Below are 20,329 nucleotides of genomic sequence, written 5' to 3'. Positions count from 1 at the left end.
TTCCACCAACTTTCACCAGATCTGTTTAGAAAAGTCCTATCTGGCAATCTGGGTACCTAGCTTTTCTCCTTTCATACCACTGTTAACATATTCATTATTTTTACAGGGCCTCACTCCCACCTCGAGCAAATTCCAAAGAGCAAAGAATAATATTATTCAGACCAGAATTTTGTTAAGCTCTTTCAGTGCCTAGACAAAAGGCACTGGTCAAAGACAAAGTATGATTATGACTCAAGTCCTCGTACCCAGGCACACTGGCTTCTAATCTTTCAACAGCCCTTTCATTCCCATAACAATTATCCCAGAAGCAGCCTCATCCTTATCCTGACCCCCTACTCTCCTCTACAGAAATCCAAGTTGCTTCAAAAACTGTCCCCTGCCAAGAGACAGCTGCCCAAAGCTTGCTTGGCAGGCGGCGGGGGAGTGGAAATAATGCACGGGCAGGCTGAGGCCGAGTCCAAGGAAGGACCTGGAAGGGTGCTGGGAGACAACGCCAACAAAGCACAGATTTGTGAAGCCACGTCAAAAACAACAGCAAAGAACGGTTTGCAAAGTAGGCTGTTTTCCTCCTCCTACTCCAAGGAGGTATTTTTGTACAGCATTCCTCACACAGCACTGGCCTTTTCCCATTGGTAGTCCCTGTATTTATTCTTGAGAATCTCAGCAATATCTTCTTCCCCATCTAGGGTTTAAGTTAATTATATTAACTGCAAAAAGTCCTTTGAGGCGGGAAAAACAAGTGCACTACTTTGTTAAGATTAAAAACTCGGGGGATGCCTGGGTGGCTCAGCAGTTGAGCATCTGCCTTTGGCTCGAGCATGATCCTGGAGACACAGGATCAAGTCCCACATGAGGCTCCCTGCATGGAGCCTGCTTCTCCCTCTGCCTGTGTCTCTGCCTCTCTGTGTCTCTCATAAATAAATAAATAAGTAAAATATTTAAAAAAAAAAAAAAAAGGTTAAAAACTCGGGTCATTAAGCACACGTTCTGGTCAACTGAGAAGAGATTCGATGTTCTCACCTCCAGAAGCAAAACTCTCAACCATACCAGCCATATTTTCCACCCCACCATTATCATCTTCTAAAGAAGAAAGTGGCTCCAGAAACCCTCTCTCAAAATCAAATTGCATCAATTCCTACAGAAGCCCAGACTGCCCGAGCTGTAGACGCATACTGGCGCTAGGAAATACACTTGCCTTCCCAGCCTCCATGACCAGAAGGAGCCAAAGCTCCTAGCCCTGAGAGGCGGGAAAAGCAGAGCCATACAGTTCAACCCATATTGATAGGTTGAAAGATCTGCCTTTTGGGGAAAATGGCTTAAGGTTCTTGCAAAAAGAGATCTTTTGGGGAGAAGTTGACAGAAATGTATTACTAAATTCAGAAGCAGGGACAAGCCTGCAAATGCCTATGCCAACTGTGTTTAACCACTGAGTTGGTAGGCAGATAGCTTCTAAAGGTCACAATTTAGGGGCCAGAGTTTAGCAAAATTAGTTCTAGATTGAAAATTAGTCCAAGGTTGTAGTATCTCAGCCAGTAGCATCCTTTCTGACCATCGATGAGCTACTTAATCTTCTCAGACTTCATTTTTTTTTTTTGGTAAAATAGTATTAATAATTCCAGAGATGATACAGATAAGTAGAATTGTATGTTAAAGATTGTGCAGAAGGATACTCTGGAGCAGTGGTCTCAAAACTGACTATAAACCCCATCAGTGAAAATTTTTACCATAAATCCTCAACACTTGTATATGCACATATGCACAACTAATCAAACCACATCAAATACTAAGTTTAATTTTTCTAGGAAAAAAAATAGAAATCCCAACTTGCTTTTTCTATACATCACTGGCCCATCTCCAATACCCCTTGGTACACCTTCCCCCCTGCCAAGGGCCACTTTTCTAAAAAGGCAAGAAATGATGACAATAAAATACGGTAAAAAAAAAAAGAAATAGTTACTTTGGAAATGACCTGTTATTTTTAATCATACACATTTCTATCAGAATGAAGAAACTTAAAACCATCTCAACTCTGGGACAGGAATTAAAGTATCCAAATTAAAGCAGGCTAGGATGCTTTGACGGTACCCTAGGTCTCAAAAGGTAGGAGCCACTCTAGAATCTCTTTCATTACCAAAGAATATAACCTTATTTTGCGATCAGAAGTTAGGGACCATACCTGACCTAAACATAAATTACCTTCTTCATTCTTTAATGCACTGTATTCCCAACAAATCCACTGCTTTTACCTTGACCAATTTCCATGTCAAATCCAGTCCAGAGCAAACCAATGTGAGCTTGGAAGAGCTGATGAGCTGACTGTCCCAGGTAGCTGGGGGAGTTTAATTAGATTAGCTCAACTGCCTATACTCTAAAAATAACCATAACCCTTGCCAAACTGAAGGTTAAAGAGTAAACTATTGGGGGATGGGGGGAAAAAAAGATCCAGGTGTCATTTTAATTTCTACCCAAGAAACTCCAATGACCTAGATTTCTCTTGTGCTAATAAAAAGACTTTAAATTCTTAACCAAATATATGACAAATTATTAACTAAAAACGAAGCAAAGGGACAATTAATACAGAGTATAAAAATATTTTGTGGAAGAGGTACCAAATATCTCTTGTTTAAAACCCCTGGGGCTGCTTTCTTTTTTTCCTAATATTGATGAAAGATTTGTGCAAGAGACTACGTGCACCAGAACAGGACATCCAAATGCAAAAAAAAAAAAAAACAAAAAAAACAAAAAAAAAACAAACCACACACAAAAAAATGTAAAAGCACAAACAATATAACTTCCAGAAGAAAACAAAGAAGATAATGTTGGGACAGAAGTTAGGCAAGTATTTAAGACAGGACTCAAAAAATAAAAAAACCATGAAAGAAAAAAATTAAATAACTGGACATCTCAAAATAAAAATTTACACTTTGAGAGATGCCGCTAAGAAAATGAAAAGACAAGCTATGGACTGGAAGAAAATATCTGCAATAGATTTCATAGAGGGCAGCAGACAAAATCTACTTCTCACAGCTAAGTATCCATCAGCTGAAAAGATGCTCAACATTATCAGTCTTTAGGGAAATACAAATTAAAACTACACTACAGGGACACCTGGGTGGCTCAGTGGTTGAGCGTCTGCCTTTGGCTCAGGGCATGATCCTGGTCCCGGGATCGAGTCCCACATCAGGCTCCAACGAGGAGCCTGCTACTCCCTCTGCCTGTGTCTCTGCCTCTCTCTCTCTCTCTCTCTGTGTCTCTCATGAATAAATAAAATCTTTAAAATAATAATAAAATATAATAAAACTATACTACACCTCACTATACCTATTAGGATGGCTAAAATTTATTAAAATAATAACATAAGCTTCCTTGATTGAGTGCTAACAAGGAGAAGAACTGAAGTCCCACACACTGCTGGGAGAAATGCAAAACGGCAGAGTCACTTTGGAAAGCAGCAATTTTTTTATAAAGCCAAATACAAACTTACCATATAGCCCAGGAACCCCACTCGGGTATGTACTCAAGAAAAATGAAAATATACATTTATCCAGACACCTACAGGTGAATGTTTTTTTAGTGGCTTTATTTAGATCCACCAAAAACTGAGAACAACCAAATGTCCTCCAGCCGGGTAATGGATAACACACAAGTTGTGGTCCATCCGCACACTGGCATACTACTGAGCAATTAAAAGGAACGACTTACTGATACAGCACTGTGGATAGGTGGCAAATATGTCACACTAAGTCAAAGTAGCAAGACTCAAATAGCTACATAATAGGATTCCATTCCCGGGACATGCTAAAAAAAATAAACTATATAGACAGCAGAACAGTGGTTGCTGGGGGTGAGGGAAGAACAGGCACAAGAAAACTTCTGGAAGTGATGGAAATGTTCTACACCTGGACCAGCATAGTGTCATGGGACTACGTGTTTGTCAGAATCCACCGAATGGGTCACTGAGAAAAGGCATAAATTTTACTGAAACTGAAATTCATACAACATACATGTTTACATGTAAATGATACTTCAAGAAATGTGGCCGATAAAAGGGAATAAGAGAAGGGAGGTAGGGGGAAGAAAGTCAGGCAAAGTGCTAAGTGACAAAGACCAACAATTAAAGTGAAAAATATTAAATTCTCAGGGCGCCTGGGTGGCTCAGTTGGTTAAGCATCCGACTCTTGGATCTCTGCTCAGATCTTGATCTCAGGGTCATGAGTTCAAGCCCTGTACTGGGCTCCATGCCTAGCATGGAGCCTACTTGAAAAAAAAAAAAAAAAAAATAGAGGACAAAATTTAAAACACTCAATTCTCAACACTGTGATTATTAACAGAAATTAGCTAAAATGATCAATATGCCACAGTAAGTGAGAGCAAAACATCAGTCCTTATCTGAAAAAGCCGGTATGGGAGGGGTTTTGCTGTGACCAAAGGCACCTATGATTTACCAGCAACGCCATGAAACGCAAGATGAATCCTAAACTTATAAAAAGATTCCAACCTCACTGTCTTGGAGACAACTAAAAGTATCGGGAGCTTCAAGCAGTTTAAAAGAGTTCCAGTGGTTGTACTGTTGATTTGTACACTTAACGCTTTTTATTTTTTATTTTATTTTTGTAAAGATTTTATTTGTTCATTCATGAGAGACACAGAGAGAGAGGCAGATACACAAGCAGAGACACAGGCCGAGGGAGAAGCAGGCTCCCCATAGGAAGCCCAATGTGGGACTCGATCCCAGAACCAGGATCACGCCCTAAGCCAAAGGTAGACAGTCAACTGCTGAACCACCCAGGCGTCCCTACTTAACGCTTTTTAATTTTTATTTTTTAAGGATCCCTGGGTGGCTCAGCAGTTGAGCGCCTGCCTTTGGGCCCAGGGTGTGATCCCAGTTTGGGGATCGAGTCCCACGTCAGGCTCCCTGCATGGAGCCTGCTTCTCCCTCTGCCTGTGTCTCTGCCTCTCTCTGTCTCTCATGAACGAATTAATAAATAAAATCTTTAAAAAAAAAATTTATTTTTTAAATTTCTCTCAAATTCAATTTCATTTTAATTCCTTTGGAGTCTAGGGTCTAAGAAAATGGGTGTGGTAAATCTTGTTCATCTCAGGCCCAATGGGAGCATCAACACCTACAACATTACCATCCCCGATCCCTTTACTAAGACCCAAACTCTCCCCACCCTGTGAGTCCCTGTGACTTATATAAGCCCAACAGTCTGGTTTGGTGCGCCTCCCTCTGCAATTCAAGTGCCCAACTACCCTACACCAACACCCAATATTTAAGTAGACAAAGTTTTAGAATCTCCTCTGAAACTGAGAAACGGTGGTAGAAAATACTTAAATTATTATTAGAACAGATATCCAAGAGCCACACAGTCCCTGGCTCCTTTTGGGAGGACACACGTCCCAACACACCCATAACAGGACAGCTGTTCAGGGCCAATCTTCATCCACAAGACAAATCTGCCTCTCTGCCCTGGGCTCTGTGGTCCATCTGGAATAGACCAGTCCTACTTTTCCCACCCCAAGTGTAGTTTTCAAGCTGAAATGGCTCACTTTCAATTCATTCTCCTCACCTTATATCTCTACTTCACAATAAACGGTTCTTCTAGCCAACTTTCCTGACTCCCGCCGCCAACCACACTCCCAACAGTATGGTGTTTATTAATCAGGGAGCCTTAGGCACTGAAATTCAAAGAATAACCCCAAGGAAACTGAAACTCATACTACATACAACATGTTTACAGGGCGGGTAGGCCTTTAGTTCTGTGCCACTCTCCACTGAGTACTTAGAGGAGGTGAACAGACTGCACTGTCTCCTCTGGTAAACTAGACAGAGGAGCAGAAAGAAACTATAAACGCTTCTGGATCAGGAAAATTAATCTCTATTCATGTTGTGCAGAAGATCTGCCAGCACTCTAGCTGCCCTTGTTTACCCAAATTCTAGGCCTCTGGCACCACCCAGTGGCCCATCCATACACAGACAAGCTAGTAACGCAACAACCTCCAAAGTGACACAGGAGCTACAGATACAGGCAGGGCAGTCCTGATCCATTCTGTAGCCAATCGTCAATTAGGAAAAATGAGTATACAACTATGATATAAATGACATAATAAGCATCAGTGTCAGATAATCTCAGCTTTGAAGGGAAGATAGGATTTCAGTGGATTAAGCTGAGAACATCAGGCCAAGAATGAGCAAATACATGGAAGATGAAAAACCTGGTATGTTTGGGGCAGGTGGTAGGGTGCAACTGATTGGTTAAGATGTGCGTGTGTGTTGAGTAATCAGGAGGGTTATTTTGTCAAGGATAAGAAGACAGACTGAAACAGAAAGGGAAGGAGAAACAAGTTCAAAAGCTCCCCTAGTCATGGAGGTAAAAAGCACCACGCTGCTGGCAGAAGAAATGAAAAGTAGGGATGTGAGGATGCTGCTGAGGCGGAACCGATAGTACCTGCTTCAACAGCACTTCTTCAGAAGCCCCAAAATCAAAAAGACAAGCTTGACTCTGGGTGCCCAGGGGAGATCAGTGTCATAAATGAGAAGCTAGCATGTGTGGGAGAAGAGATGAATTTGACTTTATGTTTAAAATCCAAGTTGACACATCAGGAAGATAGTGGAAAACAAATGCAGGTCTGCAATTTGAGAAATTAGGGTCAGAGATGCAGACTTGGGAATTACTGTATAGAGAAGCTTCAAAATCAACCACCTTATAAGTTATACCTCACTGGGAAAAAAAAATCAAAAATTTAAGTACCTAAGAAAGGTGAGAGAGTCCAAGGAAGGAATCTTGGGGAATACCTACCTGTAGGAAAAGAAATAAGAGGGAGACCAAAAAAATGCACAGAAGAACAGAAGGAATAATGAGCATCAAACATCTTGGAAGCCAAGGGACAAAAAGGTTTCAAGAACTGGGGACCGTCCACATTTCAAATGCTTCAGAGAAGTACAGAAAGATGCAGATCGAGGAGAGGCTCTGAGAGTCAGGCAGTGTTCTGTGGGGTTTCCTCCGCTGTGAAGGGAGAACGCTGTTCTCTCTCTCTTCAAGGACCAGGAAAGGATCCAGCTATCTCTTGCAGTCTGGTTACGTCCATTAAAGTCATTTCCTCAAAAAACTCATTAGCTTACCAATTTATCACAACCTGAGACCCATGTTTAAACAATTCAGAAATGTTTTTATTCATACTGTCATGTGGACAGACCTTTTATACTTTACATATGCGCTTTTTTTTTTTAAGATTTTATTTATTCATGAGAGACACACACAGAGAGAGAGGCAGAGACAAAGGTAGAGGGAGAAGCAGGCTCCACGCAGGGAGCCCGACGTGGGACTCGATCCCGGGTCTCCAGGATCAGGCACTGAGCCGAAGGCAGGCGCTAAACTGCTGGGGCACCGGGGCTGCCCTACATATGCTTTTATAAGAAATACTAAACTCTTCCTTTCAGCGCTTTTGCTTCATCGGTTGGCCACGAAGAGCCCAGGTTTCTGAAGACAGCACACCGTCTAATAACAGACTTAAGTCTGTTTCTCTTTCCATAAAATGGGACAAGTCCATTACCCCACAAGAGCTGGTTTAGAGAATTAGAGACAAGGATTTTGCAAAGAGCCTGTCTGTACATGGTAAAGATGTTTATTATTTTTCTAGCTTCTCATTTCTGCCCCCCTCCCCCCCCCGCCACGGCATTTCCTAGAGAAGCCTGGGCTGCTTCACCACTCAGCAACAATCCTCCAAACACTGTGCACAACCAAGGACATGGTTCCAAGGCTCTGAGATCTGCTTACCTGCTCTCACTGGCCTCTTGAAGAATCAAGGGGCTCTGTCAGTATCTCTTGAGCACATTCATGCTCTACAAACTATGGTAAAGCAACATACTGAGGTGCCCAAAATATAAGCCTCCCTCTCTCTCAGTTGTTCTCCCTCTTGAAGGTTTGCTGGAGAGCCACAATGAGCACTTCAAAGCAGTCCTCACAGATGAGGAGGAAGGAAACAAGGAATTCCTGCATCAGCTATACTATGCACAAGGAGCTTCATTCCCCCTTTGGATGAATGCCTTCTCTCCCTGTTGGTAATACCACATGTCCCGTGTTTATAGTTTATTGGCTTTAATTCTAACAACAGTATTTCAGAGTATGTTAGGAATGCACTCTAACTCTTAAGTGCTGTCTGCAGCCATACAGCTAAGGAACTTTTTATGACAACATTTAAGCCCATTTACCTCGATTTAATGATTCTAAGGAAAAGTCATTTCTAATGAAACTCCACTGCGTTTCCACAATGAAATGATTTACATTTACATCAGAATCCAGCTCCCATTACCAGTTTTTACCACTCACACTTCAAATTTTTCTTTAATCACGGGAAAGGACACAGAAGAGTGATACTCCAAAGACACAACTGACAACAAAACAATAAAAACAGAAAAGCTAAAAACATCAAGAAGTGCCCTCCTACCTGCACTAGGTGAGAGGAGAGAGCCTAACGCCGGGGTCCTAAATAAGGTTAGAAACAGGTCAGATCACGTGGCGAGGCTTAAAGTACACCAGACAAACAGCCTCCTGGCTACCACGAGATTTCCAGATGGCTAAGAAAAACCAAGAACAACAACAAAAGGACATGAGAGGCAAGCATGAATGCCTCACGTCAGAACTTCAACAGTACCACCAGAGGACAGGAGCAAATACCTAACCTCTCAGATGTGATACCAACAATGCTTGCAATAACCCAACCCATTAGACGCACTACATTTCATTAATAAGATGCCATCTTTGTCATATTAATAACTCCCCAAGCCCTATCTGCAAACTCAGAGCAGACTTAGGTCATTAATTTATCTTTAGCATACACATTCCAGAAGTTGAGGCAGTACTTGAGAAAGTGGGCTTCTGGCCCAGAAAACTGTATCCTATGGAGACAGAGATAAAAGCCTACTGCTGTAAAGGAGTGTGACCGATTCACAAAATTCATTACACACTAACTTTCAAAGACCTTTCAAGGACTTTCTTCACCAAGAAAACAACTGAATCAAGTAAACAAGAATTTCTGACAATCTTAACAATGGAAAAGTTTCTCTATCACGTTCACAAAAACATTAGGATGAAAAGTTTTCAGTGTTACCGTAAAGCTAAACTAAAATCACTGGCATCTGGCTCTGACACCAAGATACACGTCGCCACCTCCACGTCTGTTGCTGATTCAATTCTTTCAGTTAGTGGCCAGGGTTCCAGACTGGGTGAGGGTAAGGAGATTATCTTGGCTTACTGATAATTTGCTTTTTTAAAAAAAGGAAAAAGCTAATTCAATCTTAAAAACTTCAAGGCCAATGTTATACAATGGAAAGCTCTGTTTGGATAACTGTCTTTTATAACCTAGACCATTCCTAGACATGTTTAGAATAACTTTTCTAGGGTAGAAACAATCCAGAAACAAACCTATCTCCTGAAAACAAAGTTTAATTAGTCACTTCACGATTTTAAAAGCCTGCAACTCACCTGCTAGAACAAGGGACTGTGAGCGTGAAAGCCTGAAGGCCTCAGACTTCCACAACAGGGCGCGCTTCTGCAGAACGTCTTCTCCTAGAGTCCTTTTGCTCTTGAAATGTCAGTATTGTTTTAAACTGGCAACAAAAAGGCTGCTTTCTTTTAGCGCTCTCTGAAGACAAGCTTCTGTCTTAGGTTAATCCTAGTCAACACTAAAGATCACAGCACTGGTACTGGTTCCTACACATTCCACAGACTGCCGTATAAAATGCCCTGTCAGGTTGGTGGTGGGAATAAAGTTCATAAGCAAACCTCGCCTCCCACTTCAGCCCTACTAGGAAATACTTCCTAATAAGACACCTCCTAATACTTCCTAATAAGATGCGACAATTCTTATGCAATGCCCTGAAATACAAAATAACGTTCAGAAACGTTAAGAATTTTGCAGTTGGGGTCCACAGACTAAGAACACTGGGGTTCACTATATACAAAGATAGCACCCTGAGCTCAGACTGTGAAACGCCTGGGGGAGGAGGGATTCTTACCCGGCACACAGAGTAATAAGGAACAAAGTTATGCCTCTTTCAACATACGTCCTTCTTTCCTCCCAACTCCACCCCTTACCCAACACAGATCTCCAGATCTCATAAAAACAAATAATAAAAATGCAGTTTCAGCCCACCGCAAAAACCCTCCATCCAAAAGTCTACTTTTCAATTGGGAGAATTCAGACCCTGGATGGTGGTAATGGAAGGTGACCAACTCTAACTGGACCACTGGCCTGAATGAATACAGTTGACTTCACTGCAATATTATCAACACTTTTAGTTTAAATGTGCCCTTACCTCCCCCCAAAAGATGTAGAAGAATAGCCAACAGAGAAAGTTAAAAACCTGCATCTATGCCATCGTATTGTTAAGATGGTCCAGCTGGGGAGATGAAATAATACGCTCTGCATTCCTTGCTCCCTAGCCCCAGACTCACTTCCAAGAACAAGGAGACCTTTTCATGATCTAGTTCTCTGATAATCTATTGATGAGGATCACTGCAGTGCCAAATAGCCTGGGAAAAAAAATGTATTCTATTCAAGGCCAAAAGGAAAAGGTCTAACAGGTAGCTGGAGCAGAGACAGTGACCTCCACCAAAGCAGCAAGGGAAAGAATTATAATCCTTGTGTCAACGATCATCAGGTGTGCTAACAGACCAAGAGGAAAGAAGCAATCGACTATGGAGATGTGCTAATGTTTAGTCTAAAAATGCATCTGAAGGGGGATCCCTGGGTGGCTCAGTGGTTTAGCGCCTGCCTTTGGCCCAGAGCACGATCCTGGAGACCCGGGATTAAGTCCTGTGTCGGGCTCCCTGCATGAAGCCTGCTTCTCCCTCCTCCTGTGTCTCTGCCTCTCTCTCTCTCTATCATGAATAAATAAAATCTTTAAAAAATAAAAAAATAAAAATGCATCTGGAGACACACACAGACTAACATCTAGTATTTCCACTGTCCTCTGGTCTTGAACCCCACCAAACGGACCTCAATCACGCTCAAAAGATAACTCCAGGGGTGTATCCACAAAGTATAACTCTAAGCTGACCAATTAGAAATGATTTAAAGTGGGGAGGGGGGAAAAAAAGGAAAACATGTTAAAAAGCCGAATCCAAAGAAGTGTAAACTAACGCAGACCTTCCTCAAAGCCATGGCAACGACATGTTAAGGGAGACAGAGAACGCTCTTCTTTAGTGTCTATCATACGTTAGGCATAACCTAAGAGCTTCATGTAAGTTCCCCCATCCAATACTAACAATGACCCCAGGACGTTAGCGCATTATCCCACGTTTAGGGATGTGGAAATTAAGAGTCAGAGAAGTTTAAGTAGCTTGCCCAAGGTCACACGGCCAATAAATCTTAGCACAGTATTTAAACTCGGGTCTGTCCAGCTCCAAAGGCTGTATTATCTCCTTAGAGCTCACGGATACACATACATGCCACCAGTAATATAGTCTTACTCCAGTTCGTTTTCTAATCAGGACAGCACGTAGAACAAAACAACCCTCACCAAGTATAAACTGTAAAGGAATTAAGAGTCAGCCAGGCCCAACCTCCCAGAGCCACCCAACTCCTCTGTCACAACCCACAGACTTTAACCACAGCACTACACCTAAGAAAAAAGTAACAACCTAGGAGTGTTAAAAAATCCTGTCTACCAGTATGTTCGGACTCCCTGTTTGGCCCCGGACCGTGCTGCTGCTGCTGCTGCTGCTGAACGCACAGGATGACTGAGAACTCTTCAGAGCGGCTCCAAAGGAGCGGCTGGTGTTATTATATACATATATATGTGTACGTATAATATATATATTTAACCTTATTTGCTACGGTCTCCTGCCAAGCTGTAACTCCGCGGGATGGACTGAACTCGGGCACCAGCTGACGGCAGCGTCCCTGCCCGGCTTTTAGTGACAAGCAGCTCAAGATTCTCCTCTAAATAGAAATAACTAGCGCGGCCCAGGGCCCTGAGGAGGGAGGACACCCGGTTCGATGAGAGGCCGCGGCCGCAGGAACTCCGGCAAAGTTAATTCCCAGCCTCTAACAGTGCAGGAAACACGATCCACACGGAGGCGACGCACGAGGCAAAGGCATAAAGGAAGAGGGAGGGAAGGAGGGGGGGGGGCGCATTCGCTTCCAGGCTTAGCCAGAGTCGTTGGAAGATACGCAGCAACAGTTGCGGGACGGGGAGTCGGGGCGCCCGCGGGCCCGTGGAACTGGCCAGAGTGACTCCCGGGGAGCTGAGGCGGGAGCTGGGGCCGGCGCTGCGACTCGGCCCGCCCCAGACCCCGGCCCCGGGGCACGGGGCCCGGCGTCCGAGCACCGGGGTGGGGCCCGCCGTGGCCCGGGGATGCGCATGCTTCAGCTCCTACTCACCTCCTCCTCCTCCTATCCCTGCGGGCGGACCAGGCTGGGCTCCTGAGATAATGCGTCTGTCGGGTCACTGAAGGGCTGAGAAAAGTCAAAAGTTTACACGGCGGAGGCCTGCGTCCGGGAGGAACCTGGGCTCGCACACCTGGGTCTCCCTGGGCCGGGGCCCCGCGGCCGCCACGGAGATAAAGCGCGCGCAGGGCGGGGGGCGACGCGCACGAGCCGCCCGGGGGGACCGGGGCACGCGCGGCCTAGGAGCCCCGGGGGCGCGGGGGCGCGCGGGGTCACGCCGGGCCGGCCCTCCGAGGGGACGCGCGCGGCCTCGCGGGGCAGGGCTGGGCCCGGCGCGGGGGGGGAGGGGCGCGGCGGCCCCGGCTCGGACCCGCAGGGCGCCCCGGTCGCACGCGCACGCCGGCGGCCACCCCCGGCTCGCACGCCCCCCGCGAGGACGCCGCGCCGGCCTCAGGGGCAGTCCCGCGCCGAGCCGGGCAAGCGCGGCCGGGCCTCCCCGCGGGGCTGGCGCCGGGGCCTCGCCTGAGCCGCGGGGCCGGGGCCGGGGTCCGACCTACGCCGACGCGGGACGCGCCGGGGGCTCGGGGTCGGGCCAAGCCGGAACGAGACACGGACCGGGTCGGTCGGGGGGGGGTGTCCGCGGGGCGGTTACAAGCACGGGAGCCGGCGGGGCTCAGCGGCCCGCTCCCCGCCTCGGGTCATCCTTCCGCCAGCGGCTGCTCCGACGGTCCCAGGCCCGGCCGCCCCGTCCGCTGCCGCCGCCAGCGCCGCCGCCATCTTACACTGGCCAGCGGCCGCCGCCGCCGCCGCCTCCGCTCTGGGCGCCTGCGCCTGCGCCGCCGCGCTTTCCGGCCCCGTTTGCGACGAGGGCGGGGGGGGGCTGGGGAAGAGCGGTCGCGCGAGCTCGCGGCTCCCAGGACGCCGAGGGGCGGGGCGGGGCCCAGCGGCGGGCGGTGCGTGCGCACAACGGGAGGCGAGCCTGAGCCTGGGCCCGGCCCCGCGGCGCCACCGAAACCCGCACGGGTCGGGGGTGCCCCGGGTCGCGGCGGGGGCGGCGGGCGGCTCCGGGCAGCCTCCGTGTCCGCCCTGCCTTCCAACACGGGGAACGGGCGGCCGCCGCCGGGTCTCCTCCGCAGACCCCGCTTCCTTCGAGGACCTTGTTTTCTTCGGTGGTTTCTACGCCCTCGAGGCCGCTCCCCGCCCCCCCCCCCCCGTTTCCATTTACCCGTTTTCAAATTAAAAGAAGGATTTCGGAAGCTTAAGGTGCAGGCGAGCTATTCCTGAGGCTGTTGCTCCAGGCCCTGCAGATGGGGGAGTCGTGGCCCAGGGCCCTGCAGATGGGGAGGTGGGGGTCGTGCCCTGGGTCCTGAAGAATGGGGGTTCGTGCCCCGGGCCCTGCAGATGGGGAGCTGGGGGTCATGCTGCGGGCCCTGCAGAACGGGTCTGGTGATGTGCTGTGCTCCCCTCCGACAGGTCGCCTGGAAAGGTGCCTTCAGGGCACAGGGATTTTTGACCAGAGGGCCAGGTGCTAGCCTCTGACCCCTTTCACCTCTCATATGGCTACTTCCCTATTCTAAGTCATTATATATTATATATTAGACTATTGCAAAGGACACCTAGCTGGTTTGTCTACTTCCACTATTAACCTGCCAGTTAAACAGATGGCAGGCAGAGTAACTTTTTAAAATATGTCAGGTCATATTACCCCACTCCCCATATTATTACCTCAAAAGCTTCCTCATCACTCAATTGGGAAAAGAAAAAAAGGTGATAACAATGGCTTGCTTCCAAAGAGGGCCTTACCTGATTTGGCACCTATTTCTCTGATTTCATCTCCTTCCATACAGCTTGCCTCTGCTCTAGCCTTATTAAGAGTGGAGCCTTCTCCACTCTTAACTCCAGCCAAGGCACGATCCATCTCTGGAGCTTCCACATGTGTTCCCTCTTCTTGGGATATTCATCTACCCAATCTTTTTTTTTTTTTTAAGATTTTAATCATCCACTCATGAAACAGAGAGAGGGGCAGAGACACAGGCAGAGGGAGAAGCAGGCTCCATGCAGGGAGCCCAACATGGGACTCGATCCCAGGTCTCCAGGATCATGCCCCAGAGCCGAAGGCAGGCACCAAAGGCACCAAACCGCTGAACCACCCAGGCTGCCCTCACCTACCCAATCTTTACTAGACTTGCTCTCTCCACTCAGTCATATCTCTACTGAAATCCTACTTCTGAGAGGCAGCTCTTGACTCTTCCAACCATCATCCTCTGTCCTCTCACTCTGCATTGTTTTTTCTAACTTTTTTTTTTTTTTTACCTGTTAACATATAATTATGTGTCTGTAACCTAAGTATACCACTAGAATATAAGCTCTGTAACGGCAGGGACTAGGCTTCTCATCTTTGTAATTCCAGTATCTAGAAGAGGACCAAAGTGCAAAGTAGCTGTCTGATGCCTTACCGTTCTATCCATTCTTCCATTCACCCCAAAAGCTGTTGAATTCCTATAGTGTGTAAGGCCCGGTTCTAGGTACTGGGGCTGAAGCAATGAATAAAACCAACCAAGACTCTTGGAGTCACAGCTTATTTCTCAGTGTAGGGGTTGGGAGTGTAAGGGGAAGACAGGGTCACACCGACAATAATGATATGAAGACCAGTAGAAAATAAAGCAGGATTGAGTAGGTGTGCTCTTTTACAGAGGGGGCTCAGGGAAGGCCCTGCTGAGGTGATATTTGAATAAAGATTTTAAGTGAGAGAGTAGCCCGGGTGGCTCAGCAGTTTAGTGCCGCCTGCAGCCCAGGGCATGATCCTGGAGACCCAGGATTGAGTCCCATGTCAGGCTCCCTGCATGGAGCCTGCTTCTCCCTCTGCCTGTGTCTCTGCCTCTCTCTGTGTGTCTCTATGAATAAGTAAATAAAATCTTAAAAAAAAAAAAAAAAAGATTTGAAGTGAGAGAGGAAATCATATACACAGGAAGAATTCCAGGCAGGGGGAACAGTAAGGTAAAAAGACCTGAAGCCTGAGTGTGCTTGGTGTATCCAAAGAGCAGCAGGGAAGCCAGTGTGGCAAGAGGGCAGATAGGAAATTAGTTTGGAGAAGTACGACGGGAGCCAGATCACTCCCAGATTTATAGACCAAGGAGAGGACTTTGGATTGTATCTCCAGACTAAAAGTGCTAGAAAGCCATGGAGGGTTCTGAGTAAGTGACGTGATCTGATTTATAAATGAAAAGATTTACTCCTGCAGGGAGGCATAATAGAGGCTGAAAGACCAGTTAGGAAGGAAGCTATTGCAAAAGATCTGCAAGGCTAGTGTTACAGTGGACATGGTAGGAGGTGGCTGGATTCAGGACATACTTTGAAGGTGGCAGAGGTGATTTGTTAATAGATTCAATATAGAGTGCAAGATAAAGAGTCAAGCTATTTTAGGTTTTTTGACTTGAGCGACAGGATAAATAGTAATGCCATTTACTGAGCTAGAACTCCTGGCAGGAGGGGGGAGAAGCAGGGGGAGGGTTTTTTTTTTTTTTTTTTTTTGGAAAAATGTCCAGTTCTATTTTAGACATGTTAAATGGGAGGTGCCTATTAGATTTCCAAATGGAGCTACTGAGTAAACAATTGAAATATGAATCTGAGGCTCACAGGAGAAGACAATTGGTGGTATAAACTGGGGAGTCATTAGGTATAAAAAACAGCATATATAACCATGGAGCGCGGAGTGCTCACTTAATGTGGAAGAAAAGAAAAGCAGTCTATTTATAGGCTGAACCCTCTAATCCCAAGGCGCTCCAACTAGTAAAGGTCAGGGGGAAAAAAATCCAGGAAAATTCATTTAAAATGAGCAACCAGGAAATATAATTTAAAACCCAAGAGCAAGGGGTCTTATAAAACAAATTTCTTAAATGTTTCAAGAAGGGCCTGTCAACTGTCATTCCTGTTTTAACAGTGTGAGGTTAAGAGGACTAAAAGTCGACTACCGAATTTGGAAACATGGAGGTTAAGACCTCAACAAGAGTGATTTGGAAATAAACTCCCACTCTGACCTGGTTATTGTGCTTTGATGGACACCATTGCTCTAACCACCAAATCTTTCTTATTTTGAGCTTTCCTACTGCATTTGAGGTTGTTGATGATCATTACCCCTTCTAAATATTGTCTCATGGATTTTTATAACACTATTTCATAGTTCTATTTATATCTCTTGACCATGTGTTTCAGGAGCTACTCTTCCTCTTCATTCTATGTGTTCCTCCAGAGTGATCTTAACCACCCTCAAGGCTTAAACTACCACCCATATCCCAAAACCTTTATTGCCAATCAGGCTTCTCCTTCAAGCTTTAGACTTACGTTGCTGATAGCCAATGGCAATTTTTTAAGAACTCCTTTATTGAAATGAAATTCACAGCATCCATTTAAAGTGTGCAATTGGATGGCTTTCAGTACATTCACAGATATGTGCAACCATCACCAGTCAATGTTTAACTATTTTCATTGCTTCAAAAAGAAACCCGGGACCCTGTGCTATCACCCATCTTCTCATCTCCCTCCAGCCCTAAGAAACCATTAACTACTTTGTATCTATGATTTCCCTATTCTGGACTTCCGTATGAATGAAATCATACATTTGCATGTGTGCGTGTGTGATTGGTTCCTTTCACTTAGCGTGTCTTCAGGTTCACCCATGTTGTATCGTGTATCAGTATTCCATACCAAATATTGTTCCATTGTATGAATATGCCACATCTTGTGTGTCCCTTTATCGCTGGACACTTTGGTTGCTCCCTACAGCTATTATGAATAGTACTCCTATGAAAATTCATATACTTCACATGTGGACACATACTTCATTTCTCAGATCTTGATCTAGGAGTAGAATTTCTGGGTCACATGGCTAACTCTATGCCTAATCGTTTGTGAAACTGACTGTTCAAAGCAGTTTACCATTTCACATTCACACCTGCAGGTTTCAATTTTTCCCCATCCTGGCCAATATTTGATTATCTGACTTTTTATTTCCTAGTGGATGTGAAGTGGTATCTCACTGTGATTTCTGTTTGCACTTCCCTGATGACTAACGGTGTTGAGGATCTTTTCACGTTTATTGGACATTTTTGTCTTCTTTGGAGAAATGTCTATTCAGATCCTTTGCCCAATTTTAAATTTTCTCTTAACTGAGTTGTAAGAATATATATTCTAGAAACAAATCCCTTACCAGGTATGATTTACAAATCCTTTCTCACATTCTGTGGGTTGTCTTTTCATTTTTGATGGCATCCTTTGAAGCGCAAAGCTTTCTAGTTTTGATGAAGTCCAATGTATCTTTTTTCTTTTGTTGCTCATGGTTTTGGTGTCATATCTAAGAACCCCTACATAAACCCAAAGTTATGACAGTTTTACCCCTGTTTTCTTCTAAGAGCTTTATGGTTTTATTGCTCTTAGGTCTTTGACCTATTTGAGCTAATTTCTAAGTAAAATGTGGGGTAAGGATTGAGCTCATTCTTTTGGATGTGGTTATCCAGTTGTCCCAGCACCATTGTCTTTCCCCACTGGATGGTTTTGGCACCCTTGTCAACAATCAGTTGACCATAGATATGAGTTTATTTCTGGACTCATAAGTCTATTCCGTTGGTATCTGTGTCTATCCTTGTGCCAATACCACACTGTGTTGATTACCACTGTTTTGCAGGAAGTTTTGAAATTAGGAAGTATGGGTCCTCCTTTTTCAGGACTCTTCTTATTCTGAGTCCACTGCAATTTCTTGCGAATTCTAGAATTACCTAGTCAATTTCCATAAAGAAGTCAGCTGGGATTCTGATGGGAACAGCACAGAGTCTTGAGATCACTTGGGAGTCCTGCCATCTTAAAGATGTTAAGTGTTCTGCTCCATCAACACAAGATGCTTTTCCACTTATTTAGATCGCTCTTCTTTATTTTTTTAAAGATTTTATTTATTTATTTATTTATTTATTTATTTATTTATTTATTTATTTAAGACACAGAGAGGGAGGCAGAGACACAGGCAGAGGGGGAAGCAGGCTTCCTGCAAGGAACACCATGTGGGACTCGATCCTGGGACTCCAGGAGCACTCCCTGAGCCAAAGAAGATGTTCAACCGCTAAGCCACCCAGGTGTCCCTAGATCTCCCTTCTTTAAACAAGGTCTTGTAGTTTTCACAGTATAGTTTTGCACTTCCTTTTGTTAAACTTACTCCTAAGTACTTTTCCCCCCAAGAAGTCTTTTTATGTTATTTTTAAAAAAGATTTTATTTATTTATTCATGATAGACAGAGAGAGACAGAAAGAGGCAGAGACACAGGCAGAGGGAGAAGCAGGCTCCATGCAGGGAGCCCGACACAGGACTCAATCCTGGGACTCCAGGATCGCACCCTGGGCCAAAGGCAGGCGCCAAACCGCTGAGCCACCCAGGGATCCCCTATGTTATTTTAAGATTTTATTTATCTATTAATGGGAGACACACAGAGAGAGGCAGAGACATAGAGGGAGAAGCAGGCTCCCCGTGGGAAGCCTGATGCGGGACTTGATCCCAGGACCATGACCTGAGCCAAAGGCAGATGCTCAACCACTGAGCCACGCAGGTGCCCATCTTTTTATGTTATTGTGAACAGGACTGTTTTAATTTCATTTTTGTGCATTGCAAACATATAAAATACAGTGGATTTTTGTACATTGATCGCATGTCCTTAGAATTTCCTATGCAAGATCATACCATCTGCAAATACTGTTTTATTTCTTCCTTTCCAATCTCAGTGCCTTTCATTTCTCTTTCTTTACTTTCCTGGCCAGAACCTCCAGCACAATGTTGACTAATAGTGATAGCTGATATCCTTGTGTTGTTCCTATCTTAGGGGGAAAGTATCCAGGCTTTCACCATTAAGTATAGTGTCAGCTGTAGGTTTTTCATAGCTGTACTTTATCAGGTTGAGGATGTTCCCTTTTCTTCCAGCCACTGGTACTTTTAACATTCTCAAAGTGAACTCACCTTTGCTCCACCTCTGCCAAACTCAAACTGCTCCTATTCTTATCTCTTAATTGATACCACTGTTCATAGGCTGGATTCCCTAAAAGCAGAACTCAAAAAAGGGATTCTGTGCAAATGGTTTGTTGAGGGAGTGCTCTCAAGTAAAACCTGTAATGCAGCGAGGGAAGCAAGACAGGACAGGGAGGAAAAGTAGGTAGAGATGTGTTCCTGTTTACCCTCCACTGGGAACTCTTGGCACATAAATGGCACATTTGCTCCACCGTGGGGAAAGAGGGAAGGATCATTTGCTGACAACCTAGTATCATTTGCTGATAACACAATTACGACCACATGTCATCACTGATAATACAATCTCCATCAGAATCTCAGCTGCCTTCTTTGCAGAACCTGCTGTCGTATCATTGGCTGTGAGGCTGTCCTCAGGAGGGAATAACCTTCTAGGAATTTTCAGAAGTGGCTCCATTGGCACAGAGGGCAATTCTCACAAGGATGCCACTGCGAACTATTAGCAGCCAAGACTTAACACTTCCTGGTCAAGAGAATCTGGTACCAACAATGTTTACAACAGTCCACTTCTAGCACTGCTCAGATCCATGTGCTTTGTAAAAGAGCACAAGTTCATTTTATCCAGGCAGTTTCTCCAGCATTCTGGTTAATCACAATTTCTGGGGACACTTGCAAGAGGGGTCCCTAAGCTGTAAATGATATTGTCTCTCTTCTCTAGCATCCATTCTAGATTCACCTCCCTGCTGGCGAGCGCTTCTGTTAGTCTAGATGACTTACCCAGTAGAGTAACCCAGACCCTCATCCCTAGAGATCAGGCCCTTATCAGGCTGTAATTGTTTACTTATTTGTAGTTAGAGTATAGGACCAAGGGATATCCCAAGGATATGTGCATCACATACTTTGCTCTCTGTGTCCACGTTAGCAGCCGTCCTACCTC

At 45.2% G+C, this 20,329-nt stretch overlaps 1 protein-coding gene across 6 annotated transcripts in view; it reads right to left on the bottom strand.

The window, feature by feature from the left end:
• Nucleotides 1-13,255, bottom strand: part of DCAF8 (DDB1 and CUL4 associated factor 8) — a 42,023-nt gene extending 28,768 nt beyond the window's left edge. The window contains exons 1-2 of one of the 6 annotated variants that reach the window (XM_072759695.1): nucleotides 13,176-13,255; nucleotides 12,388-12,462 (exon numbers count right to left, since the gene is read on the bottom strand). The gene's annotated coding sequence lies outside the window, so the exon portion shown is untranslated. Of the gene's footprint in view, nucleotides 1-11,829; nucleotides 12,315-12,387; nucleotides 12,515-12,950 lie in introns of those variants that run through there. The other 5 variants (XM_072759694.1, XM_072759696.1, XM_072759698.1 and 2 more) reach the window with 5 other exon arrangements.
• Between the last annotated feature and the right edge of the window lie 7,074 nt (nucleotides 13,256-20,329).

This window comes from Vulpes vulpes, chromosome 5 (assembly GCF_048418805.1).
Source record: "Vulpes vulpes isolate BD-2025 chromosome 5, VulVul3, whole genome shotgun sequence".
In the NCBI taxonomy this organism is placed as follows: Eukaryota; Metazoa; Chordata; class Mammalia; order Carnivora; family Canidae; genus Vulpes; species Vulpes vulpes.
Note: the sequence above shows the minus strand (reverse complement) of the source record. Positions and strands in the feature narration are given on the sequence as shown.